We start from the raw sequence: 27,459 nt of genomic DNA, 5'->3' as shown, positions 1-27,459 counted from the left end.
CTTCCTCGCCAGGAAATTAAGATTTTTCTGGAGACCTGTCTGTACCCCGTTGGATCTATACTCTTTCTTTTTCCACATTACCCTCCTTTCAGACAGGAAGGCTTCTGGGGGCATCGGACATCGTGAGGTTGCCTTGATCACAGGGCCAAATAATCCATGAACTGGAGGAAAGCACAAGGAAGCAGAAAAGGATTTTCCAATGTTCAAAGCCAAGCAAACCTGGAACCAGCTACAGTGAGTGACAAGTGCAGTAGGTGACATTTTACCCTGGTGACCAGAACAAAGTCAACAATTTAGCCAAGAAGTGACTATGGCAATGTCGGAGTCAGATGGGGAGTGCACATGGGTGAACTTAGTGGTTTTTTAACCCTGAGATTCTGACCTTGGGACTTCTGCATAGCAGTTGGGAAGCGAGGGGATGTAGATACTCACAGGACCAATCTGGAAAATACAAATGATAGAAGCTGAAGGGTTAACAATGCCTTGCTTTGGGAAAGCACAGAAAGTCTTGACCTTCCATAGGTCACCAGGTAACTGCCCATGTTCAAGGTAGATCTTTTCTGTTTGTTAGCCCATGGCAATGCCTGTAAGGCAGAGAACTCATCAATCCTGCTATTCCTGAAACTCTTGGCATCTCCCCCTTCCAACCTCTAGAGTGAGTGCTACTAATTACCCTTACTGTGATGTTGAGTCTGTGTGTGTGAGAGAGACAGAGATAGAGACAGAGTCAGAGAGACACAAACATTCACCTAATCTCTCAACTGATCCTGAATCATTAAGTGATTCAGAGTCTACAAGGAACTATCCCATTCTTTTCTGAATTCTCACTACTGAGAGCAGTGCTTGGCATCACACTGCTGCACAATAAATGTTGAGCCTCGGGTGGCTGTCATATCTACAGTATCTATTCCTCCTCCCTTGAAGATTGGGGTGGGGGTTGGCAGGGTCCTGGCAGCTTACAGACCCCCTTGTCAGGAGCGACAGCCTGGGGACCCCTTCTCTTCCTGCTAACTGGGTATAGCCATGGTTCTTAGCACCAGCCAGGTGGTCCTGGGCTGGGCTACCCCGCTCCAGAAAAATGCAGCATCATAAAGGAATCACACTGTTTGTAATTCAGGCACCACAGTTGTGCCTTCATTTAAATTACTGTGTTATAGCCAACTTGCATCCTCTTGTTATGATTTAAAGCCTACTAACTTCAACTAATTAAAAAAACAATCTGGTGAGCTGAGGGGAAAAGTCTTGCTATGTGTTTCACATTTGTGTGGTGAGCCCAAAGTTTATGTTTTCTTGGTGATGCTCATGGACACCCCAAGAGTCTGTGCAGTCTCAGAGTCCAGAGAAGTAGTTACCAGACATTTTAGGTCACTGATAGGTAGTTACATGTGAGGTGAATGAAGGTCTTTTCCTTAGTCACCAAGCATTTCCTCATGTACTCTGGATGTACCAAGCATGGTGCATACCCGTTACCTTGCAGAATGGATAGTCTCAAAATGTGGGTCTGTCTCTCAAGGGGCTTCAGGGTGAGCTCAAAAGAAAAAACAAACACAGATGCAATGATGGAAGTAAAGTACTGTATTACATGGTAATGACAATAAATGTAATAAAAACTGAAACATTAAAAACAGTACTTCTCAGGGGCGCCTGGGTGGCTTAGTCGGTTAAGCGCCCAACTTTCGCTTAAGTCATGATCTTGCGGTTTGTGGGTTCGAGCCCCGCGTCACGCTCTGTGCTGACTGCCAGCTCAGAGCCTGGAGCCTGTTTCAGAGTCTGTATCTCCCTCTCTCTCTGACCCTCCCTTGCTCACGCTGTCTCTCTCTCCCTCTCTCTCTTAGAAATAAATAAAAATATTTAAAAAAATAAAATAAAATAAAAACAGTACTTCTCAGGGAGATGTGAGAGGAAAGTGTTTGCTCACATCACACTGTGCTTAGTGGCAGAGGTAGCATTGAAACTCACGTCTATTTGGCAAGTGGGCAAATAGAAGTTCAGTACTGTTGAATGACTATACTATACTCCTGAAATTAATATAACACTGTATGTTAACCAAATGGAATTGAAATAAAAACTTAACTTAAACAAACAAACAATCAAATGAAAGATCACAGAGCCTGGATTCTAATCTGGGTCTTCCAGCTCTAAGATCTCTGTCCTTTCTACCACCATATTTCACAGATGTGTTAGATATTTAAATAGCTGCTCTTCATTCTATTTGGGAGGGGAAAAAGAGAGTTCCAGCCTTCTTCAATAGGACAGTTACATTTATGGAATCCCCATTTATTGACCAAAAGAGTGAGCGCTGCCTGGGTGGCTCAGTTGTTTCAGCATCCAACTCCTGATTTCAGCTCAGGTAATAATTTCATGGTTTGTGAGTTCAGGCCCTACCTTGGGCTCTCTGCTGTCAGCACAGAGTCCACTTTGAATCCTCTGTCTCCCTTCCTCTCTGCCCTGCCCCACTCATGCTTTCTCTTTCAGAAATAAAGCAAACATTTAAAAAAGAAAAGAGTGGTCAAAACTGGACTTGCCAACTTACATGAGCCAATATCTTCATCCACTGCAAACTGCGCTGTCCATGCTACTTCCTCTCTCTCACCCCCACTCTCCAGGATGTGCTGAGAAAACAGGAAAACAACCCCTTCTCTGCAATTTTTTTCTCCCCAAAGGAGACTTCCGTGGGTTGGGTGGAGCAGTCCAGGTTCTGTCTCGTGTGTTCCACTTAGCCAACACATTTCTGTTCTCTCCCTCAGTGCTGATTTGCCATTCTGTTCCCTAGTGTACCAAGCAGTGTTTAGATGACCAGCAGCAAGCACTGTATACCCAGCAGTGAAATGCAACATGTGAAATTGGCGGATTCATTAGGATCTGCCTGAAAATGGTGTGAATCTGTTTTCAAAATCTATGGTTGAGGGTGTCCCATTTTTTACCCATATCTTTCATCCTGCAATGCTAAAACTTTTCCTTGCATTTAGAGTTTAAATGGGGACTCTAATCAAAACCATTCTTGCAATTCAGTCTTTCAACTGATTAACTTTTTCAAAAGCGTATGTCCAAGGGGCAATTCAAGATGTTGTGTTGGCATTAGCTCAGTGTTGGAGGCTGTCTTCTAGTCCCTTATGTGTGCAATAAAAACTTTTATACTGCATGTTCAGAAGGGGAAAAAATAAATTACCCATAATAGGAAATTAAGAGGAATTGCCATGGAATTGCCATCATAAATTAGATGGGCCGTCAGGAAAATATGATGGAAAGGGCTGCTACGGAAAAGCTTATTTCTCTGGGTGCATTTATTTTTCATGAGTTTTTATTATTCAGTAGCTTTAGAGTCAATCAATGTGCCTCCATCTGTCATAGATGGTCAGGGTTTTTTTCCAGGGAAGAAGTGGGGGAGGCTGCCTACCCAAACTCTGCCTGAAACCAAGAAGGGATTTGTAGAGGAATGTTTTAGGAAACCAAAAAAGCATTTGCCTCCACGGAGTTAGTGCAAAGGCATTTTAATGAACTTCCCAATGAGCCAAGAGGAAATTTAGAAACTTACAGATCTGAAATATGAAACCTGTCAATACAACAACTTTTGTTAGACCTTTTCACCTGAGATGTTCCTGGTACTGTAAACTTATGGATTTTTCTACGTACCTTTCTCTAGATTATTTTTCTAGATTGTTCCAGGTTCTTTAGAATTCACACACCAACAAAGTATTAAAACAAGATTTGAAAAAATCCTGCCAAGCCAAATAAGTGTCCTTGACAAAACCATGCTCCCCTTGGCAACTCTAGCCTTGTACCTCAAGGTCTGGAGCAGTAAGGGAATGGGTGATCTTCTCTCCTTGGCCTTGGCAAGATTCATGTTATGTTTTCCTGTCTCTGGAAAATATTGTGCTGCCTTGGGAGACATGGTCATCATTGTTGTCCTCAGTAAGATGCTACACCAGGACTGGGTTTCGAACACTCAGGATGGTTTCTTGATCCTGTCTCATAGATCTATCTTCTCAGCTTGTAAAGGATGAAAAGCAAAAGGCTGCAGATGGAAAAATGGGTTGTCATAGCATGACAGTTCTTCCTCCTCATATGAAAGTTGTCTGACTCACAGAGCTCATGGGGACACTTGTTCTTGGGTGATCTAACACTCTGAATTTTTATAGAGTTGTTGTTGTTGTTGTTTTAACAGGGCATTGTACTAGGTGTTATTGGGACAAAAATGCTAACACAGCCACGGCCTTTAAAGGACTTTGGTACAGAAGAAAATTTCAGATTAAATTCTCGGATTTGATAAAAACAGGAATATGCACAAAAACAAAACAAAAGAGAAATTTTGCAGTTCTCCCCACCCCCTCCTCACATCTTCTCTCTACCCTACTCCTGGCACTGTGTTAAAGCCTGGAAGACTTACCTGATGACACTAGATAGAGTAAAAATGTCAAAGACATTCGGAAGTAGGAGGCTTAGGACCTAATTCTGACTCCATCCATTACAGGCCTCCTGGTCCTGGCAAGTCATCCAACAACTCTGGGCCTGGCTCAAAAGTGATTTGTTCTGCAAATAATTTCTGTGAGGTTTTAATCTTCCTTATACATATGTGTCAAACCCACTCTTTTGTTGGGCCCTGTGTAACGGAAGGAGGAACACATGTAACCTTAATTCATTCATTCATCCAACATATATTTATTAATCACATTATAAATTTTTAATAGAAAAAATAATAGGAAAAGAAAGATAGCAGTTATTATAATCATATAAAGAGAATGCACAGTAGAAATTGGCAAGGAAGAAGTTAAACTTTTACTCTTCGTAGATGCATGATAGTCTACATGGAAAACCTCAAAGTCTCCATCAAAAAATTGCTAGAACTGATTCATGAATTCAGCAGAGTCACAGGATATAAAATCAAGTACAGAAATCAGTTGCATTTCTATACACCAATAATAAAGGAGCAGAAAGAAAAATAAAGGAATCAATCCCAGTTACAATTATATCAAAACCATAAGATACCTGGAAATAAATCTAACCAAAGAGACAAAAGATATGTATGCTGAAAACTGTAGAATGCATATGAAAGAAACTGAAGAAGACAAAAAGAAATGGAAGAACATTCCATACTCACGGATTAGAAGAACAAATGTTAAAATATCTGTACTACCCAAAGCAATCTATACATTCAATGCAACTACAAAATAATACCAGCATTCTTCACAGAGCTAGAACAAACAATTCTAAAACTTGTATGGAACCAGAAAATACCCCAAATAGCCAAAATAAGGTTGAAAAAGAAAACCAAAGCTGGAGGCATCACAATTCCAGACATCAAATGGTATTACAAAGCTGTAATCATCAAAACAGTATGATACTGACACAAAAACAGACACATAGATCATTGAAACAGAACCCAGAACCCAGAAATGGACCCACAAACGTATGGTCAACTAATCTTCAACAAAACAGGAAAGAATATGCAATGGAAAAAGACAGTCTCTTCAGCAAATGGTGTTGGGAAAACTGGACAGTTAGATGCAGAAGAATAAACATGGATCACTTTCTTACACCATACACAAAAATAAACTCAAAATGGAAGAAAGACCTAAATGTGAGAAGAAAACTTTCAAAACCTAGAGAAGAAAATAGGCAGAAACCTCTTTGACCTCAGCCACAGCAACTTCTTACTAGACATATCTGTGGAGGCAAGGGAAACAAAAGCAAAAATGAACTATTGGGACTTCATCAATATAAAAAGCTTCTGCATAGCAAAGAAAACAACCAACAAAACTAAAAGGCAACTGATGGAATGGGAGAAGATATTTTCAAATGACATACTGGATAAAGGGTTAGTATCCAAAATCTAGAAACAACTTATCAAACTAAGCACCCAAATAACAGATAATCCAGTGAAGAAAGGGGCAAAAGACATGAATAGACACCTTTCCAAAGAAGACATCCAGATGGCTAACAGACACATAAAAAGATGCTCAACATCACTCATCATCAGGGAGATACAAATCCAAACCACAATGAGATACCGCCTCACACCTGTCAGAACAGCTAAAATTAACAACTCAAGAAACAACAGATGTTGGTGAGAATGTGGAGAAAAGGGAAACACTTTGCACTGCTGGTAGGAATGCAAACTCATGCAGCCAGTCTGGAAAACTGTGGAGGTTCCTCAGAAAGTTAAAAATCAAACTACCTTATTATTCAGCAATTGCATTAGTAGGTATTTATCCAAAGGATACAAAAATGCTGATTCAAAGGGACACATGCACCCCAATGTTTATAGCAGTGCTATCAAGAATAGCCAAATTATTGGAAAGACCCCAAAAGTTCATCTACAGACAAATGAATAAAGGTGTGGTATAGATAGATAGATAGATAGATAGATAGATAGATAGATAGATAGATAGATATAGATATAGATATAGATATAGATATATGATGGAATATTACTCAGTAATCAAAAAGAATGAACTCTTGCCATTTGCAATAACGTGGATGGAGCTAGAATGTATTCTGCTAAATGAAATTTGTCAGTCAGAAAGATAAATATCATATGATTTCACTCATATGTGGAATTTAAGAAAGAAAACAGATGAACATGAAGGAAGGCAAGGAAAAATAAAATAAGATAAAAATAGAGAGAGAGGCAAACCATAAGAGGCTCTTAAATATAGAGAACAAACTGAGGGTTAATGGAGGGGATGTTGGGTAAGAGATTGGCCAAATGGGTGATGGGAAATGAAGAGGGCTCTTGTTGTGATGAGCACTGAGTGTTATATGTAAATGATGAATCACTGGGTTCTACTCTTGAAACCAATATTACCCTATATGTTAACTAACTTGAATCTAATTAAAAAAAAAATTGTACAGTAGTATCATGATTCACAGTTGCAAATAAAGTATATGCCGAGTTTTATTTTTAAAGAAAGGGATTTATTTGAGAACATGAGGGGCCTATAGACATTCTGCAACCGGGAATAGCCCTAGCAACCCAGAAGGGCTGCTCTAGCAAAGTCTCACCACTTTCCCCAACAACACCCACCTTCATACTGGGCTCCAACCATACAACTCACATCGCAGGAGCATGGGTCAGATGCCAGGAGCTGCCTCGGAACAGACAGTCCCTCAACTGATCCACTCACCCAATGGTGATGAATCCCTTGGCCAATAAATAAATAGACAAGTGTGCATGAAAATGTCTTTGGAAAATCTTTTATCAAGAGCTGGTCATCAGTTTTATTTGGAATTCTTTTTTTTTTTTTTTACAAATAGTTTATTGTCAAGTTGGTTTCCATATAACACCCAGTGCTCATCCTCAGAAGTGCCCTCCTCCATGTCCATCTCCAACGGAGGACCATGGGGGAGAAGTTTTATTTGGAATTCAATTGAGAGTACAGGAAACTTGTGACACAATCTATATCTTTTTAAAAAATTACTATAAAAAACATATTCATTGTTAGGAAAAATATTACTTGGCAATCAGAAAGAATGAAATCTTGCCATTCACAACTACATGGATGGAACTAGAGGGTATTATGCTAAGCAAAATTAGTCAGTCAGAGAAAGACAAATATATCATTTCACTCATATGAGGACTTTAAGATAGAAAACAGATGAACATAAGGGAAGGGAAGCAAAAATAATATAAGAACAGGGAGGGAGACAAAACATAAGAGACTCTTAAAAATAGAGAACAAACAGAGGGTTGCTGGAGGGGTTGTGGATGAGGGATGGGCTAAATGGGTTAGGGAGCATTAAGGAATCGCCTCCTGAAATCGTTCTTGCACTATATGCTAACTTGGATGTAAATTTAAAAAATAAATACATTATTTTAAAAAAAGAAATTCAAAGATTTGAAAAGTTTTAAAAATGTTTTAATAAACTTAAAAAAGAAAAATGTCAAACAGAATAATATTACATAAGGTAAAAAAAACAAAACTATTTCTCATCCCATCCATTTCCACTCCCAGTGTTAACAGTTTTGTCTGTATTATTGTATTTTTTCATACATTTTTCATGAATATACATATACATAAAAAATCATTTTCGTGCCATACCATTTTACAAATTACTTTATCCATTTAACAATATCCTGAAAACATTTTTATGTCAGTAAGTACAGATTTACATTATTTTAAAAATATTTTATTATGAACATTTAAAAAAATATGTAAAAGTAAACAAAATGGTGTAAGGAAACAAAATTATAAACCCAAATTCAACACAATCAATCCTGATTCATCTAGATCACCTCCTATTCTCCTGTACCTGGAATAGTTTGAAGCAAACCCCAGGCATCACACCAGTTCACCTGTAAATATATTGGTAGATGTCACTAAAACAAGAGTCCTTTGGCAAAGGGCTAGATAAGGTCTCTGTCATAACTACTCAAATCTGCCACTGGAGTGCACAACGGCCATAGACAATATGTAAATAAGTAGGGCCAGCTGTGTTCCAACAAACTTTATTTATATAACAGATTTGGCCCACAGGCCATAGTTTACCAATGCCCTTCTCTAAAAGACACAAACTTTTTTCTTCAATGCACAACTTTTCTCTGTCACACAAAAAGAAGTTAATAAAGAACTCTTTTCTTTCACATCATCAGACCTAAAAATGTTAATAATTCCTTAATATTATTAAAGTCAGTCAGTGTTCACTTTTCCTTGATTGTATAATCTTCTTATTTACAGTTTATTTTTGTTTTATAATTCAGTTGAGTCAGACCCAAAATAAGACCCACATATTCCAATCGCTTATTATATCTTCTAAGTCTCTTCTAACCTACAATTTAATCCCCATCTCTTTTTCCCTCTTAAAATATTTGTTGAAGAAACAGAGTCTTAATTGTCTTCTAAAGTTTTCCAGTTTGGGGTTTTGTTTTTTTTTTTAATTATATCTCTGTGGTAACATTTAACATGTTCCTCTGTCCCTTATATTTCTTGTAAATCAGTAATTAGATTTAGAGTCTTAAAAATTTTTTTTTAATGTTTTACTTATTTCTGAGAGAGAGAGAGACAATGTGATCAGGGGAGGGTCAGAGAGAGAGACACACACACAGAATCTGAAGCAGGCTCCAGGTTCTGAGCTGTCAGCACAGAGCCCAACGCAGGGCTCGAACTCACGAACTGTGAGATCATGACCTGAGCTGAAATCAGATGTTTAACCGACTGAGCCATCTAGGCTCCCCTAGATTTAGAGTCTTGATCAGATTTAAGTTATTTTTTTTTCTTTTTCCCAGGACTACTTCTTCAGGAGGTACATGATTCTGATGATGTCCTTCTCTGTAATGTCATCAGCCACTGATAGTCATTGTCTGATGATAGCTTAAGTTTGCTATCTTTTCTTCATTTATCAGTTAAATTCCTTTAAAGAGGATCCTTCCTTTATCTACTCTTTGGTTATTCTGAAATGTAGATCATACAAGAAACCTGAAATAGTCTTCTGCTTCTTTAATGTACTTGTTTTTAAAATAATGAAATGATTCCCTGAAACCCTCCAAAGATATCTAGTGAAGGTTTCTTCTTTTTGATGTCATTATGAGCCTATAGATTTAAATATTGCAGTTATGATCCTTATTAATGCTAAAATTGTCCCATCTTTGATTAAGGAGAACTTGGTCAAGTTAGGTTGGCAGTCCTTTGGACATCATTCTAGTGTCATTTCATGGCATCTTTTCTTTCTGGTATGACAAAATTTCCAGGCTCATTTGCACCCCAGACCTGGAAGCAGCCATTTCCCCAAGGAGTTCTGGTTCCTGCTAGTGGTTAGTGACATTTAGAGAAGACAATCTAGATTGTAGGGGTGTTTACTCTACCGTGTTGGTCTTTGTGCCTAGGGTTTTGGATGGATAGAGCTAAAAAATATGTTTTGTGTTTTTGAGGATAAAATACATTGTGAGTTCATACTGATATTTCCAATTCAAATTTGGGGCTACAGCATTTTTACATAACATCATCAGTTTTACATTTGTGTTTCTTTTCTACCATGCCAAAAAATTTCAACTGTCAACACCACCAGCATAATTACTTTTCCTATAATAATACACACAAAATCATTCAAATAACAATATCAACCTTACTATCAATAATATGATTACTGAAAAACAGTTTAATATATTGGAGGATTGGGAATTTTCTTATTTGGTTAGGTGACTTGATTTGTGTTATATCCTTACAGCATATTCCCAGAAGGGGTATACAGTTAAATTATTCTGTCTTGGAGTCAATTGGAATAGATCCTTTACAGAAGTATGTCCCATATAGGAACAGGTTCATTTGTTTTGTTTTACTTTCAATTTTCAGTAATTCATTTTTTAAATTTATTCAGCTTTTAGAATTCTCCATAATATTTACATAATTCCAAAATTAAATATACAAAATAAGGTACATTCAAAGAAGGCTAATTTATATGTTCTCTCACTATTGCCTCCCTCCCCTATAGATAACCATTTCTAATGTTTTGTCCTTTCATACTTTAAAAAATATATAAGCAAACATGTATATTTTTTGTAGTTTTTCTTTTCTTGGTTGAATGGCCTTCTGTATACATCTATAAGGAAGATATAGTGCTCCTCCAAAATTTGATCATGAAACTCTTTTCCAAGGGAGCATCTCAAAGGGTAAATACTGGGCAAAACTCGTTTGGGAAATGTTGCTACAATTCATAGAGAAAAAAAATATATATAATCTACAGATGCTCAATAAACATACATCAGCAGAAAACGGTTTTTCTCCTCCATAAAAGAAAGAGGTCTCTTTGTTCTGCATTTAATAAAGTCTCTCCTTAATTCATTAATCCTCTCCAAGAATAAGACTTCCACAACTCTTCTAAGAACACCCTACCATAGAAATGTGATTGACAGTTTGCAACTGTGATTGCAAGGTCCTATGCACTGCAATTTCTTGACTCCTCACACAGCAGGTTGGTTCTCCACTGACTTTTTTTTTTTTCCTTTAATGCCAGTCACCTCTAAATAGGGTTACTTCCTGGCATTCTGAGCTGTATTCAATCACCAAAGATCACAAAATAATCCAGGAAGACATTTTCCCAGTGTTTTACCTCTATTCTCATCTTCTTCAGTGTCAATAATCCAGTGTTTTCTTCTTGCTCACAGGTCCAAGTGCACAGCCTGCTCTGAAGAAGCCACACAGTAGGCCTTTGTTAGAGTACTCATTCTTCGTACCCAAGGATTCCTCTTGTGTAGTTCCTTTATCTGTAGTTAAAAGGCTTCTGTCTTTGCTCCAAGCACCAGTGGGGGTTAGTGTTTGGACAGAAAATAGGAATTTTGACTCCTCACTGGTGATACATCAAGGGGAAATTAATAAAGGATTCTGAGCAGCACTCAGTCGACCTAAATTCTTGAATTCTTGCCGAGATAGGGCTTTTAGGAACCCTGATGAAGAGATCAGCCCCACTCTCTGTTTCTACTGAGCTCTTCAATACAGCACTAAGGCAAGTTGGCCAATATAACAACTCAGCATGAATGACTACAAAGCTAAAATCATGTCCCTAGAGAGCTCACTGAGATGGAAATGAGTATTTCATGAAAAAGGCTAGATCACTGCAGAGGTAAAGGGTTCATCTGAATCAGTGTTTGTAGTTCCCAGTGTGTCAGCCAGCAAAGTGAGGTTTTCATTTTGCTTTGACTCTAGCTATTTTCCTTCAGGGCTGCTCTTGTTCCTGTGTCTGAACCTCTTCCTGTAGGAGGCCTTCAGCCACCTAATCCTGAGGCATGCTTCAATACAGTCTAAGCAGCCTACCAAGGGAAAGTAATTCTTGTACCCAATAACCTGTCATCTCTTACTCACACTCTCCTTATTCCTTTACCTTCCATCTGGTCCTAAAGGACAACCACTTTCTCATGGGGCCTGCCCATGTGCCTGAGATTCTTAGCTAGTATTTTTCCAAGAATAGTTCATACAACACCTGTATCAGAATCACCTTAGGGTGCCTATCAAAATGCAAATTATGGGGCGCCTGGGTGACTCAGTCAGTTTAAGGTCCAACTTCAGCTCAGATCATGATCTCACTTCAGCTCAGGTCATGATCTCACAGTTCCTGAGTTTGAGCCCCACATTGGGCTCCCTGCTGTCAGTACAGAGCCCACTTCAGATCCTCAACATCTCCCCTGCTCATTCGCTCTCTCTCAAAAATAAATACACATTTAAAAAAGTTAAAATGCAAATTATAAGGTCCTATCCTACGCCTTCTGAGTCAGGATCTCTTGTAGGAGGCTTGGAATCTGCCTTTTAACAAACACTTAAAAGCTTCTCTTTGCATTACAGGTTAAGAGCCACTGACCCAGCCCCTCGTATTTGTAAATCTGGCTGCTGGGCCAGCTCATCTCTGTTTCTCTAGAAAGCCTTTTATATATTTGCAGAGTCACCCTATCTGCCTCACACATATAGGCTCAACTATTAAATACATTGCTGTAAATTTGCTTTACCCCAAACAGTCCCATGAACTTAACACATCATAACTCTATAGTCTTATTTAGCTGTCATCAAGAGACTTCCACTTATATAAAAAAAAAAAAAAAGAAAAGAGAAGAAGAAGAAGAGTCCATAATTGCACTCTTCCATTAAAAAAAGAAAAAGAAAAAAACTCAACAAACTATTTTCAAACCTTGGAAACTGGACTAAATTAGTCCTAGAATAAAAAATCTAGATCTAGAACTTAAAAGCAAGCTTGGAAGGATCAAACTGACCAATGAGTATTTGACTGCCTGTCAGCTCAAACTCTACCACACTTTAAAGGAATCAAATACTATTTAGCATTCAATAATTTTTAAAAAATTGCAATGTCCTACATCCAATAAAAAGTTACTAGGCTTCCAAGAAGGAGAAAAATGTGATACATAATCTGTAAAGATCAGTCTATAGAAAATGATCCAGAAATAATAGGGAAAATGGAATAATCAAACAAAAACATTAAAGCAGACATTACAAATGTGTGATAGCTCAATGGAAAACAGTATAATGGGGAGAGAAGTGAAAGGTATTAAAGGAAAGCAAGTAGAAATACAGTATCTAAAATGAAAATTTTGCTAAGTGGAATTTACAGATTAGACATCTCAGAAAAAAAACAGCAAGGAACTTGAATTCAAAATAAAACATAATAAGAAAAAAAAGTGTTTAAAAAAATGAAAAGAACCTCAGTGACCTGTGGAACATTATCAAGTAATATAGCATACATATAATATACATATAATTAGAATCCAAAGAAGAAGTAGGATTGAAAAAAATACTTGAAGAAATAATGTCTGAGGGAGACTTCTGGGAACATGTCAAAGTAGAAGGATCATAAGTCACCTTGCCCCATGGACAAACCTAGATAACAAGCCGCATCAGTGAAACTAACCCAGAAAATGACCTGAAAACTGGCAGAACAGACTTTCCAATGAACTAGGACAGTTCATTGTGAAAGGAGGCCCTGTTCAAAAAGGTAGGAGGGACAGAGACATGGTGAGGAACTAAACTGGTGAGACTAACCACAAATGGGAGGGACACCGTAAACACAGAGCAGAGGAGCAGACCCCACACGAGGCATCCCAGACACAGGGAACCTGAACTGGGAAGACAAGCCTCCATAACATCTGGCTTTGAAATCTAGAAGGGCTTAACTTGCCAAGTTTTTACAATCAGCAGGTCTTAACTTTAAAAATCAACTTAACTTTAAAAATCAACAGGCTTAGCTCTGGGGGAGCTGAAAGGCGATAGGAAACTGAGTCCCCTCCCTTTCAGAGATAGCACAACAAATAATTCCAAGGAGATACAGCATAGAAACAGCAGTTTGAAAAGTACCTGGGGTATACATGAAGGAGATTTATTTATTAATCTCAGAACATGTGCTGGAGGGACAAGGACTTTTTTTAATGTTTATTTTTGAGAGAGAGAGAGAGAGTTTTGGTGTTGTTTAGAGAGAGAGAGAGAGAGATATAGAGAGAGAGAGAGAGACCAAACCTGAAACAGACTCAGAGACTGATGCGGGGCTCAAACTCTGAATGGCAAGATCATGACCTGAGCTGAAGTCGGAAGCTTAATCGACTGAGCCACCCAGGAGTCCCTGGAGGGACAAGGACCTTTAAGAGGGACAAGGACATTAATACTTAATAAGTATTATTTAAAAATGAAAGAGCTGGCAGGTGCCATTTCTCTCCCCTCCCCCAGCCTAGGTAGCCTACACGCAGGAAGAAGTACAAACACCCTACATGTACTTGCTAACACCACACAACCTGTCCCCATGTTCTTCTATAGATCCACCCCATTCAACCCACCTCACTCAGCAGTCATCCCTCCAAAGTGGCTCCTGCCATGTCACATCCAGAAAGCAGCCTGGCAGGGACCTGAGCCATTCCAAAGTGACCTCCTGCCCTGGGGAGAGGGAATAACCACACATATACCAGTTCAACTGCAGCCCCAGGAGACAAGTGATCTGACTGCTGGCCCTGTCCACGAACAAAAAGCTCTCAAGGGCAGCACAGGGAGAGAACCCTGCAATTTGGTGTGATTTCAGCCCCAGCAAATGGGTTGAGGGTAGGCATCTGGTCTTGCTGCTATCACAGAAAAACTACAAGCCCATGGTAGCTTCAGACTGGTCTCTTAACAGAACAGGGACCAAACCCTGTCCTCAATGGGCAAAATGGACCATTATAGCCAACTAAACTGAAGGCAAACAGCTCAGCCACAACACTAGGGTGCATGCACACCACATAGGAGATACTCCTTAAGTGCCTGATTCTGGTAAACAGGGGACATTGTGCTACAGGGCACCATAGGACCTCTTTTTCATAAGGCTACTACTTCAAGATCAGGAGAGACAGCTGATTTACCTAATACATCAAAACAAACACAGAGAGTAAGACAAAATGAAGAGAGAGAGGATTAGGTCCCAAATGAAAGAACAGTAAAACAATATCAAAAATGCTAACTGAAATGAAGATAAGCAATATGATTGATAAAGAATTTAGAATAATGGTTATAAAGATATTGATTGGACCTGGAAAGAGTGGAGGATCTCAGTGGGAATATAAAAGAGAACCAGTCAGAGATAAAGAACTCAATAGCTGAAATTAAAAATACACTATAGGAAATCAACAGCAGATTAGAGGAGAAAGAATGGATCAATGACCTGGAAGACAGAGTAATGGAAAGCATCTAGCTGAACAGCAAAAAGAGAAAAAGATAGTACAAAATAAAAATATGCTAAGGAAACTCAGCTATATCATCAAGTATAATAACACTTACACTATAGAGATCCCAGGAAAAGAGACAGAAAGGGAGGCAGAAATTTTATTTGAAGAAATAATAGCTAACAATTTCTCTAATCTGTAAAAGAAAATACACATTCAGACTCAGGAGCCATAGACAGTGCCCACCAAAACCAACCCCAGGAGGTCCATATCAAGACTCATAATAATTAAAATGGTAGTAAGTAGTGATAAAAAGAGAATTTTAATAGCAGCAAGGGAAAAGAAAACAGTTACATACAAAGGAAACTTAATGAGGCTATCAGCCAATTTTTTTAGTAGAAACTTTTCATGCCCAAAAGGAGTGGCATAATATATTCAAACTGCTGAAAGAAAAAAACCCTGCAACCAAGAATACTTTACCCAGCAAGTTTGTCATTCAGAATAGAAGGAGAGATAAAGAGTTTCACAAACAAACAAAACTTAAGGGAACTCATCCCCATTAAACCAGCCTTATAAGAAATGTTAAAGGGAATTCTTTGAATGCAAAGAAAAGAATAATCAGGAGTAAGAAAATTATGAAAGGAAAAAATTTCACAGGTAAATACAAACATAATAAAAGCAGTAGATTAATCACTTATGAAACCAATGCAGAGGTTAAAGCACAAAGCAATAAAATCAATTATATCTATAAAAATCACTCAAGGAATTCACAGAATAAAAGATGTATACCATGACATTATATACATAAAACACGGCAGGAGAATAAAATCTTACTGCTTTTCAAATGTGTTCAAACTTAAGTGACCATCAACAATATAGACTACTATATGTACAAAATGTTATATATGAATCTAATGGTAACCACAAATTTAAAAAACCTATAATAGCTATGCAAAAAATAAAAAGAAATCTAAGCATATCACTAAACCACTAAACCAAGGATATCCTTCAAACCACAAGGAAAGAGAACAAGAAAGGAATAGAGCAGAACTACAAAAACAACTATAAAACAGGTAACAAAATGGCAATAGCTACATGCCTATCAATAATTACTTTGAATGTAAAAAGACTAAATGCTCTAATCAAAAGACACAGGCTGACTGAATGGATAAAAGAGCAAGACTCATCTATATGCTGCCTACAGTAGGCTCACTTCAAACCTAAAGACACAGATTTTTTTTTTTTTTACAAATAGTTTATTGTCAAATTAGTTTCCACATAACACTCAGTGCTCATCCCCACAAGTGTCCTCCTCCATGCCCATCCCCCCTCCCCCCCACATCCATCAGTCCTCAGTTTTTGTCAGCATTCAAGAGTCTCTCATGGTTTGCCTCTCTCCCTTTCCCCCACCATTTCCGCCCTTCTTCTCCCCCTTGTTCCTCCGTCAAGTTCCTCCTAATCCTCCTATACGTGCAAACATATGATATTTGTCCTTCTCTGCCTGACTTATTTCGCTCAGCATAACACCCTCAAGGTCCATCCATGTTGCTACACATGGCCAGATTTCATTGTTTCTCATTGCCATGTAGTATTCCATGGTATAGATAAACCACATCTTCTTGATCCATTCATCTGTTGATGGACACTTAGGCTCTTTCCATGTTTTAGCTATTGTGGAGAGTGCTGCTATGAACATTGGGGTACATGTGCTCCTATGCCTCAGCATTTCTGTATCCCTTGGGTAAATTCCTAGCAGTGCTATTGCTGGGTCATAAGGGAGTTCTATTGTTAGTTTCCTGAGGAACCTCCACACTGTTTTCCAGAGGGGCTGTACCAGTTTACATTCCCACCAACAGTGTAGGAGGGTGCCCGTTTCTCCACATCCTCGCCAGCATCTAGAGTTCTCTGATTTGCTCATTTTAGCCACTCTGACTGGCGTGAGGTGGTATCTCAGTGTGGTTTTGATTTGTATTTCCCTGATGAGGAGGGATGCTGAGCATCGTTTCATGAAGACACAAACAGATTGATAGTGAAAGGATGGAAAAACATTTACCGTGCACGTGGAAGCTTAAAAAAAAAAAAACTAGGGTAGCAATGATTATATCAAACAAAATATATTTTAAAACAAACTGTTACCAGAGAAAAAAAGACACTACATAATGATAAAGGAAACAATCCAACAAGAGAAAGTAACACTTGTAAATATTTATATACCCAACGTCTGAGAGCACCATAAATACATAAAGCAACTATTAACAGACATAAAGGAAGAAATTAACAATAATACAATAATAATAGGGAATTGTAACACCTCACTTACATCAATAGAAAGATCATCCAGAAAGAAAATCAAAAAGGAAACAGAGGCTTTAAGTGACACCTTGAACTAGATGGACCTAATAATATATTCAGAACATTCCAACCAAAAACAATCAATTATACATTCTTTTCAAGTGCAAATGGAACATCCTCCAGAATAGATCACATGTTAGCCACAAAACAAATCTCAATAAGTTATGAAAGACTAAAATTATATTATTCACCTTTTCTGACTACACATTATGAAACTAGAAATCAAACACAAGAAAAAATCTGGAAAAAACAAAAATAAATAGGGGGCTATTAAACAATAAATAGATCAACCCAGAAATCAAAGAGGAAATTAAAAATACATGAAAACAAAAGAAAATTCAAACACAATGACTCAAAACCTGTGGGATGTAGCAAAAGTTGTTCTAAGAGGAAAGATTATAGCAATACAGACCTACTTTATGAAAACAAGAAAAATCTCAAATAAACAACCTAACCTTACACCTAAAGGGGATAGATAAAAAAGAACAAACAAAGCCCAAAGCCAGTAGAAGGAGGAAACAACAAATATTAGAACAGAAATAAATGAAACAGACACTAAAAAAAAACATAGAAGATCAATGAACCCAGGAGCTGGTCCTTTCAAAAGATCAACAAAAGTGATGAAACTTTAGTCAGATTCACTAAAGAAAAAAAGAAAGAACTCAAATAAATAAAATCAGAAATGAAGGAGAAGAAATAACAACTAACATCACAGAAATACAAAGAATTATGAGAGAATATTATGAAAAATTATATGCAAGCAAGTTGGACAATAGAGAACAAATGACAAATTCCTAGAAACATACAACCTTCTATGAACATTGGGGTACATGTGCCCCTATGCATCAGCCCTCCTGTATCCCTTGGATAAATTCCCAGCAGTGCTATTGCTGGGTCATAAGGGAGTTCTATTGTTATTTTTTTGAGGAACCTCCACACTGTTTTCCAGAGGGGCTGCACCAGTTTACATTCCCACCAACAGTGTAGGAGGTTGCCTTTTTCTCCACATCCTTGCCAGCATCTAGAGTCCTTTGATTTGCTCATTTTAGCCACTCTGACTGGCATGAGGTGGTATCTCAGTGTGGTTTTGATTTGTATTTCCCTGATGAGGAGGGATGCTGAACATCATTTCATGTGTCTGTTGGCCATCTGGATGTCCTCTTTGAAGAAGTGTCTGTTCATGTCTTCTGCCCATTTCTCCACTGGATTGTTTGTTTTTCGGGTGTGGAGTTTGGTGAGTTCCTTATAGATTTTGGATACTAGCCCTTTAATCTTCTAAAACTGAAATAGGAAGAAATAGAAAACTTGAGTAGATTGATGACTAGTGATGAAATTAAATCAACAATAAAAAAACCTCCCAAAAAACAAAAGTCCAGGACAAACTGGATTCACAGATGAATTCTACCAAGAATTTAAAGAAGAATAAATACTTATTCTTCTCAAACTATTCCAAAAACTAGAAGAGAAAGGAAAGCTTCCATATTCATTCTGAGGCTGGTATTATCCTGATACAAAGACCAGATAAAGACAGTACGAAAAAGGAAAACTACATGCTAATACCTCTGATGAACATAGATACAAAATCCTGAACAAAGGACTAGCAAACTGAATCCAAGAATACATTAAAAAAATCATTCACCCTGATCAAATGGGATTTATTCCAAAGATGCAAGGATGGTTTAATATTCACAAATCAATCAACATGATACATCACATTAATAAGAGTAAGGATAAAAACTATATGATCATCTCAATAGATGCAGAAAAATCATTTGACCGAATACAACATCCACTCATGATGAAAACCTTCAGCAGAGTAGATTTAGAGGAAACTTCAACATAATGAAGGCCATATAAAAACCCCACAGCTAACATCATACTCCATGGTGAAAACCAGAAAACCTTTTCTCTAAGATCAGAAAGAAGGCAAGGATGTCCACTCTCACCACTTTTGTTCAACATAGTACTGGAAACCCTTAGCCACAGCAATCAGACAAAAGAAAGAAAGAAGGAAAGAAGAAAAAAAGAGAAAGGAACAGAGGGAAGGAGAAAGAAGGAGAGACAGAGGAAGGAAGGAACAAGGGAAGGAAGGAAGGAAGGGAAGGAGGGAGGGAGGAAGGAGAGAGAGAAAGAAAGTGAGGGAGAAAGGGAGATAATGAAGAAGTAAGGAAGGATGAAAGGTAGGAAGGAAGGAATTTAACAATACTATTAAAATGTCCATATTAGTCAAAGAAATCTATAGACTCAATGCAATCCCTATCAAAAAGCAATAGCATTTTTCACACAAGTAGAACAAATAATTCTGACATTTTACAGAACCAGAAAAGACCCCAACTAACCAAAGCTATCTTGAACAAAACTGGAGGTATCACAATCCCAGATTTGAAGATATACTACAAAGTTGTAATAATCAAAACAGTATGGTCCTGGTTGCAGGACAGACACACAGATCAATAGAAAAGAACAGAGAGACCAGAGAGCTTATGTTGTCATTTAATCTATGATAAAGCAGGCAAGAATATACAATAGGGAAGTGACAATCTCTTTGACAAATAGCACTGAGAAAACTGGACAGCTACATGGAAAAGAATGAAACTGGACCACTATCTTACACTATACATAAAAATAAACTCAAAATAAACTAAACACCTAATTGTTAGACCTGAAACCATAAAACTCCTAGAAGAAAACATACACAATAATTTCTTTGACATCAACTGTAGCATCATTTTTCTAGATATGTCTCCTCTGGCAAGGGAAACACAAGCAAAATTAAACCATTGAGACTATACCAAAATAAAAAGCTTTTACATAGTGAAAGAAACCATCAACAAAACAAAAATGCAACCTGCTGAATGGGAGGAGATATTTGCAAATGATATAGCCAATAAGAAGTTAAAATCCAAAATATATAAAGAACTTCTACAATGCAACATTATAAAAACAAACAATCCAATAAAAAATGGGCAGAAGACCTGAATAGACATTTTCCCACAGAAGATATACAGATGGCCAACAGATACTTGAACATATGCTCAATATTACTAATCATCAGGGAAATGCAAATTAAAACCACAATGAGCTACCACTTTACACTGTCAGAATGGTTAGAATCAAAAAGACAAGAAACAACAGGTGTTAGCAAGGATGTGGAGAAAAGGAAACCCTCATGCACTATTGGCAGTAATGCAAAATAGTGCAGCCACACTCTGGAAAACAATATGGAGGTTCTTCAAGAAATTTAAAACATACATACATACATACATACATATAAATAGAATTACCATATGACCCAGTAATTCCGCTACTGGGGTATTTACCCAAAGAAAATAAAGACATTAATTTGAAAAGATACATGAAGCATTATTTACTGAAGCATTATTTATGATAGCCAAGATATGGAAGTGACGCAAGTGTCCATCAATAGACAAAAAGTATTTTTAAAAAAAAGAAGAAGAAAAGAAAACCACACCAAAGCCTTATAATCAAATTGAAAAACTGTGATAAAGAAAAAAATCATAAAAGTAGTAGCCAGAGAAAGAGGCATGTTATAACACAAACAAAGGAATAAAGACATCAATTACTACAAACTTCTTGCCAGAAATTATGGAAGCTTGGAGACAATAGAGTAATATACTTTAAGTGCTGAAAGGAATAAAGGAAAACTGTCAGCTAGAACTCTATGCCTAGTGCAAAAATAAAACTGAAATAAAGACTTACAGATGAGCAAAAGTGCAAAGAATTTTTCATCAGGCAGACACAGTACAAGAAATGTAATTCTTCATGAAGTTCTTCAGGCAGAAGAAAACCAGGTGGAACTTGGATCTACACAAAAGAATAAAAAATGCCAGGAATGGTAATATATAAGTAAACATAAGGTATTTTTCTTACTTTTAATTTTCTTAAAATTTAATTGACCATTTAAAGCAAAACAGTAACAATAAATTATGGAAGTTCAACATATGTAAACATAGAATCCATTAAAATGGTAGCATAAAGGATATAGGAAGGAAATGGAAGTACACTGTTGTTAGTTTCTTGCACTATACTTGAAGTACTATAATGTTATTTTGTTTAAAATGCATATTTCATAACTCAGAGTCACATTTAAAAATAAAAGGGAAATATCCAACAAGCCAATAGTGGAGATAACCAATTAATCCAAAGAAAGTAGGAAAAGTGGGAAAAGAACAGTGTAGAATAAAAAGAAAAAAATAGCAACATAGTATATTTAATCCCAATAATATCAATAATTTTTTAAGTTTATTTATTTTTAAGAGAGAGAATGTTGCGGGGAGGAGCAGAAAGAGAGAAAGGGAATCCCAAGTAGGTTCCCTCCTGTTAGCACAGAGCCCAACATGGCCCTAGATTTCACCAACCATGAGATCATGACCAGCTGAAATCAAGAGTTGGAGGCATAATCAACTGACACCCAGGTGTTCCACAATAATTATATTACACAATCTAAACACTACTATCAAAGGGCAGTTACTGCTTGACTAGATTTTTTAAAATTTAATTATGTGCAGTCTATAAGACATTCATATTAAATATAAAGACACAAGTAGATTAGAAATAAAAGAATGGGAAAATACAAATCATACAAACACCACCACCCCAAATAATAGCTAACAAGCTGAAGTGACTATATTAATATCAGAAAAGTAGATCTCAGAATAAATACACCAGGAATAAAGAGGGACATTTTATATTGATAGAGGGGGACAGTTCATCAGGAAGAGATAACAATTCTAAATATATAAGCACCTAAAAAACAAAGCTTGAAAAAAACATAAAGCAAAACTGATAGAATTGAAATGAGAAATAGACAAACCCACAATTACAATTGGAGATTCCTCACTCTTCTACCAGTAATTGTTGAACAAGTGAACAGAAAATCAGTAGGTATAAGGGACTTGAACAGTACATGAAATAGATGTTCACTAGGACTGTTTTCCCGGAATTGGCAGTAGGGTCTACACCTGAAAACAATGGGCTCTAAGCATCTCATATTCTAAAGAAATCTGCCAAAAATTGGGGCCAGTACTGCCTTATTAAAAGACAGTCAAATTAGCCCTACTCCTCCCTCCCATTATTCTAACTAACATCCACCTACCTCATCAGCAGCCCTTATGAGAAAACAATTGTCAAGGGGAAAAATGAAAGTTGTAAGTCTCTGACCTTGGGAGGAGACTGAGGTTCGCATTTAAGAGGTTTTCCCTAGCACAAAGCCCAGTTCTGGGAAGGGTCCCCAAGAAAATCCCTTACAGAGCCTGAGAAAGAAAGACTACCATCTCTCCTCTGCCTGGATCCTTGCTGAGCTATAAACCAGCAAGTCCACAATGATGCAGCCACCAGAATGGAGAGTAATGAGAGAATTATCGAGAGAGCTTGATCTGTAGCCCTGGGAGTTGTGTAGCACTTGTGAATTTGATAAAGGCACTTTCTTCTCCTTTGGAAATTTCTGGAGGCAAAAAGCTTTAGGAGTAGCTACAGGCGGAGGGAGAAGAAAAAACTAATAGCGGTCAAGACAAGGATTCTTAGCATCCTTTCCCAGCTTCTGAGGCAACTGAGAGTCAGAAGAGAGAAACTCAGTCCCTATGGGCCCACAGGCAAGAAAGGAGCCCAGGAGATAGAGGAGACAGGGATATGGATGCCAAGGTGATGCCCAGCAGCCATGTGCCAAGAAAAACCACTCTCAAGTCAGGATAATGAGATCTCTGCCTCTCTTCCTCATCCAATCCCAAGGCAACAGAAACTGGTCTTTGAGAATGGGTAAGAATTGAGAGACTGATTCTAAAATCAGACCTCCAAATAAGCCTTCCTTCTAAGCTGGCAGCAGTGAGGAGACTGAAATATCAGCCCACATACTTACCCTCTTAAGTGAGGCCTCTGGGCTCTGCTGAGGCTGGGAGAACAGGATTTCAATTTCAGACAGAGATCAGATCTAAGCCTGGAGTTTGAATAACTGAAAATCACTGGAAACCCATGGGATTGGCCAAAAATGTTGCTAATGCAAAAAGAAAGGGGAGGGGGGACTCGACAGAGCACAGAGATTGGAAAAACATTAAACTATTTCACGTTAATATCCCGCTGAGTTCCTAGTGCTGAACAAAATCAGATTGAGCATTACTGTGTATCCAAATAGTGTACATATTTGTCAACTTAAATGGCTTTTCATCATATTGGTATGTATTACATTATATTTATAGGCCATGATGTGCTTAATAATGTACCTATTATTGAACATTTGGGTTATTTCCATTTTTTTTCCCTCTTAGGAAAAAGGTTGCTATAAACATCTTAGTATAAATTGCTCTATTTTTTTTCTTAGCTATTTCCTTAGGTATATGCCTCAGGACTCTTTTCCTATGCAATTTCCGGACTCACTTCTCTCCCCGTTACTCTATGTGACATCCCATCAGTACACCACATGTGTATGAGTTGACTTTCCTTCTGTTGTAGGTGACAGCCTGCAATTCAGACTGGCTTGTACATAAAAGAGAACTTACTAGCTTATACAGTTGAAAGGCCAAGGGTAGAGCTGGCGGCAGGCCCTTCAATCCAGAGGCTCAGAAGACACCATCCATTTCTCTCATTGTTTTGCTCTGCCTTTCTCTAGGAATCAATTTCATCCTTCGGCTGACATGCCCCAGGGAATCATGATGGCGGCAGCAGCTTTAAACCTCACACCTTCATAATACAGCAAAAAGAAACATATTTTTCTCAGAAGCCCCAGCAAACATCTTAATTCATCTCACTGGCTTCACGTGAGTTATGTGCTATCTCTGAACCAATCACAGAGGCCAGATAGGTAAAATACAATGATAGATTTGTACTTGTAGTTACGGCCAATTCATTCATGTGGTAGAAATGAGGAAAAGATGTTTCCTAAGGAAGATTTGGAATAGTGTTATCAGAAAATGGAAATATGGATCCTGGGTACCAAATAATATATGTCCACTACACCCATGAACGTGTCTGTTTTTCCCTGTAAGACTGTAAACTCTGAGGGCAAGGATTAGATGGATGTCACCACTGTATTCACCACACCCAGAACTGCCATTTATCAAAGGTAAATGTTTAGTGACTATTCAATGAATGAATAAACTCACCAAAGTAGAATAACCAGGTTTTTAAAAGATCTTATTACACATTGCCACATTCTTCTCCAGAAATTAAAAAAAAGTGCCGATGTATAATAAAATCATAATAAAAGAATAGTATAATGGTAATGTATATTAGGATAGCTATTTCCCCAAAATACTGCCAACATTGAATAATATTATTTCAATTCATTTCTAGTAATATTGTAAGTCTTCAGCAGATTCTTAAGCTACCTTATTTTAGATGCATTTAGTCATTAACAAAGTTGATCATTTGCCCAGAACTAAAATGCTATATATAAATTTGGTCTATAAGCTTTTAAAGGACATTCAGTGAGATTTTATAAATCCCTTTTCCCACATTCCATCTTCCAGTATATTTTCACAGTGATTGGTCTATGAGGACTTTTTAAATTGCTGTAAAACACACATAATGTACAATTTACCATCATAACTATTTTTAAGTGAAAAATCCATAGTGCTAAGTACCTTCATATTGTTATGAAGCCAATCTCCAGAACTCTTTTCAACTTGCAAAACTAAAATTTTATACCTATGAAACAACTCTCTATTCCCCCTTCCACCCAGCATCCAGCAACCACCATTCTACTTTCCATCCCTAAGAACTTGACTACTCTAGGTATCTCAGATCAGTGGAATCATACTGTATTTGTCTTTTGTGACTGGCATATTTCACTGAGCATAACCTCCTCAAGGTTCATCAGTGTTGTAGCATGTATCAGAATTTCCTTCCCTTTTTAGGCTGAAGAATATCCCATTGTATGTGTGTATCACATTTTATTTATTCATCCAAAAGTAAACACTGGGGTTGTTTCTACCTTTTGCCTATTTTGAATAATGCTGGTATGAACGTGAGTGTACAAATATCTCTTCAAGACCCTGTTTTCCATAGTGGCTACACCATTTCACATTTCCACCACCAGCGTATAAGGATTCCAATTTCTCCACATCCTTGCCTACACTGTTGTTTCTGGTTGTTGTTTTGGTGATTTTATTTTACCATAGCCATTCTAATTAATGTGATCTGAGTATTTGATATCCCATAAAGATGTGCAGCACAAGGTAGGTAGCAATGTGTTAAAGGTGATAAGAGAGAGTTTCTGACAAGAAATCAGATAATGACAGTCTCTCCTTGGCAGCCAGTTTGATCCCTCTCTCACTTCTTTATGTGAATTTTTTTTAAAGAAACATTCCAGTTCTTGCTCTCAAGAACTAGAAAATTCTGGAGAAGTATGGGTTGTTTCCTGTTGGAATTATATTCCTGGTGTCCCTGTCAGGAAGCCAGACATTTTCTGGAGATAAGAAAGAATACGGGGCGCCTGGGTGGCTCAGTTGGGTAAGCGTCCAACTTCAGCTCAGGTCATGATCTCGTGGTTCATGGGTTCGAGCCCCGTGTCGGGCTCCATGCTGACAGCCAGCTCAGAGCCTGGAGCCTGCTTCAGATTCTGTGTCTCCCTCTCTCTCTGACCCTCCCCTGCTCACACTGTCTCTCTCTCTCTCTCAGAAATAAATAAAAATAAAAAAATAAAAAAATAAAAAAAAAGAAAGAATACCACCTCTTTCTATAAGTGAGAGTAACAAAGAGAGAATAATGGAGAAAAGAAAATAAACAAGAGGATAAATGATAGGAAATATCATACATTTCAGGGGACACAGACAACATGTAGGAGAAAGAAGAGTCAAAGTAAAGACACCAAGATTCCTACAAGTCCTTTGTAGAGCATCAGCAATAAGGACAGCAGAAATATGAGCAGAAATTTCTCAAGAAGAGAAAACACACAAGAAGAATAGATTTATTCATTTATTTATTGAGCTCATCCTAGATGGCAGGCATTGTTCAAGACACTGAAGATTACACCATTGAATAAACGGGCAAATCTCACCTTCATGGAGCTTTCATCACAATGGTAGGAGACTGTTAACTAGGTAAATATACAGCATTACAGATGGTGAGCTGTATGGAGAATGATACAGGGCCAGATTAAAGGAAATATGTCATCAGGGGTGGCACACATTCCTATTTTGTACAGAAAGATGAGGAAAGGATCCTCTATGACAGTGACATGTGAAAATAGATCTGAAGGAAGAGAGAGAACAAGAGGGAATGAGCCATGCAGGTATCTGGGGAAAGAAATCCAGGCAAAAGAAAGGCTGCACCACTTTACATTCCCACCAACAGTGTAGGAGGGTGCCCATTTCTCCACATCCTCGCCAGCACCTAGAGTCCTCTGATTTTCTCATTTTAGCCACTCTCACTGATGTGAGGTGGTATCTCAGTGTGGTTTTGATTTGTTTTTCCCTGATGAGGAGGGATGCTGAGCATCGTTCCATGTGTCTGTTGGCCATCTGGATGTCCTCTTTGGAGAAGTGTCTGTTCATGTCTTCTGCCCATTTCTTCACTGGATGATCTGATTTTCAGTGTGGAGTTTGGTGAGTTCCTTATAGATTTTGGATACTAGCCCTTTATCTGATATGTCACTTGCAACTATCTTTTCCCATTCCATCGGTTGCCTATTAGTTTTATGGATTGTTTCCTTTGCCGTGCAGAAGCTTTTAATCTTGATGAGGTCCCAATAGTTCATTTTTGCCCTTGATTCCCTTGCTTTTGGGGATGTGTCAAGTAAGAAATTGCTGCGGTAGAGGTCAAGGAGGTTGTTTCCAGCTTTCTTCTCTAGAGTTTTGACGGTTTCCTGTCTCACATTCAGGTCCTTTATCCATTTTGAGTTTATTTTTGTGTATAGTGTGAGAAAATGATCTAGTTTCATTCTTCTGTATGTTGCTGTCCAGTTCTCCCAGCACCATCTGTTAAAGAGGCTGTCTTTTTCCCATTGGATGCTCTTTCCTGCTTTGTCAAAGATTAGTTGG

The 27,459-nt window shown here is 37.8% G+C and overlaps 1 long non-coding RNA gene across 2 annotated transcripts in view; it reads left to right on the top strand.

The window, feature by feature from the left end:
• The window catches only part of LOC120237830, a 30,471-nt gene extending 4,107 nt beyond the window's left edge, over positions 1–26,364 (top strand). Inside the window, exons 1-3 of one of the 2 annotated variants that reach the window (XR_005530050.1) lie at positions 22,686–23,242; positions 24,090–24,237; positions 26,242–26,364. This is a non-coding gene — a long non-coding RNA (uncharacterized LOC120237830). Of the gene's footprint in view, positions 1–22,685; positions 23,243–24,089; positions 24,238–26,241 lie in introns of those variants that run through there. The other variant, XR_005530051.1, reaches the window with a different exon arrangement.
• The last annotated feature ends 1,095 nt before the right edge of the window (positions 26,365–27,459 follow it).

Source organism: Hyaena hyaena, unplaced genomic scaffold (assembly GCF_003009895.1).
Source record: "Hyaena hyaena isolate Hyena2069 unplaced genomic scaffold, ASM300989v1 scaffold_193, whole genome shotgun sequence".
Taxonomy (NCBI): Eukaryota; Metazoa; Chordata; class Mammalia; order Carnivora; family Hyaenidae; genus Hyaena; species Hyaena hyaena.
This window is presented reverse-complemented; position numbering and strand designations above follow the sequence as displayed.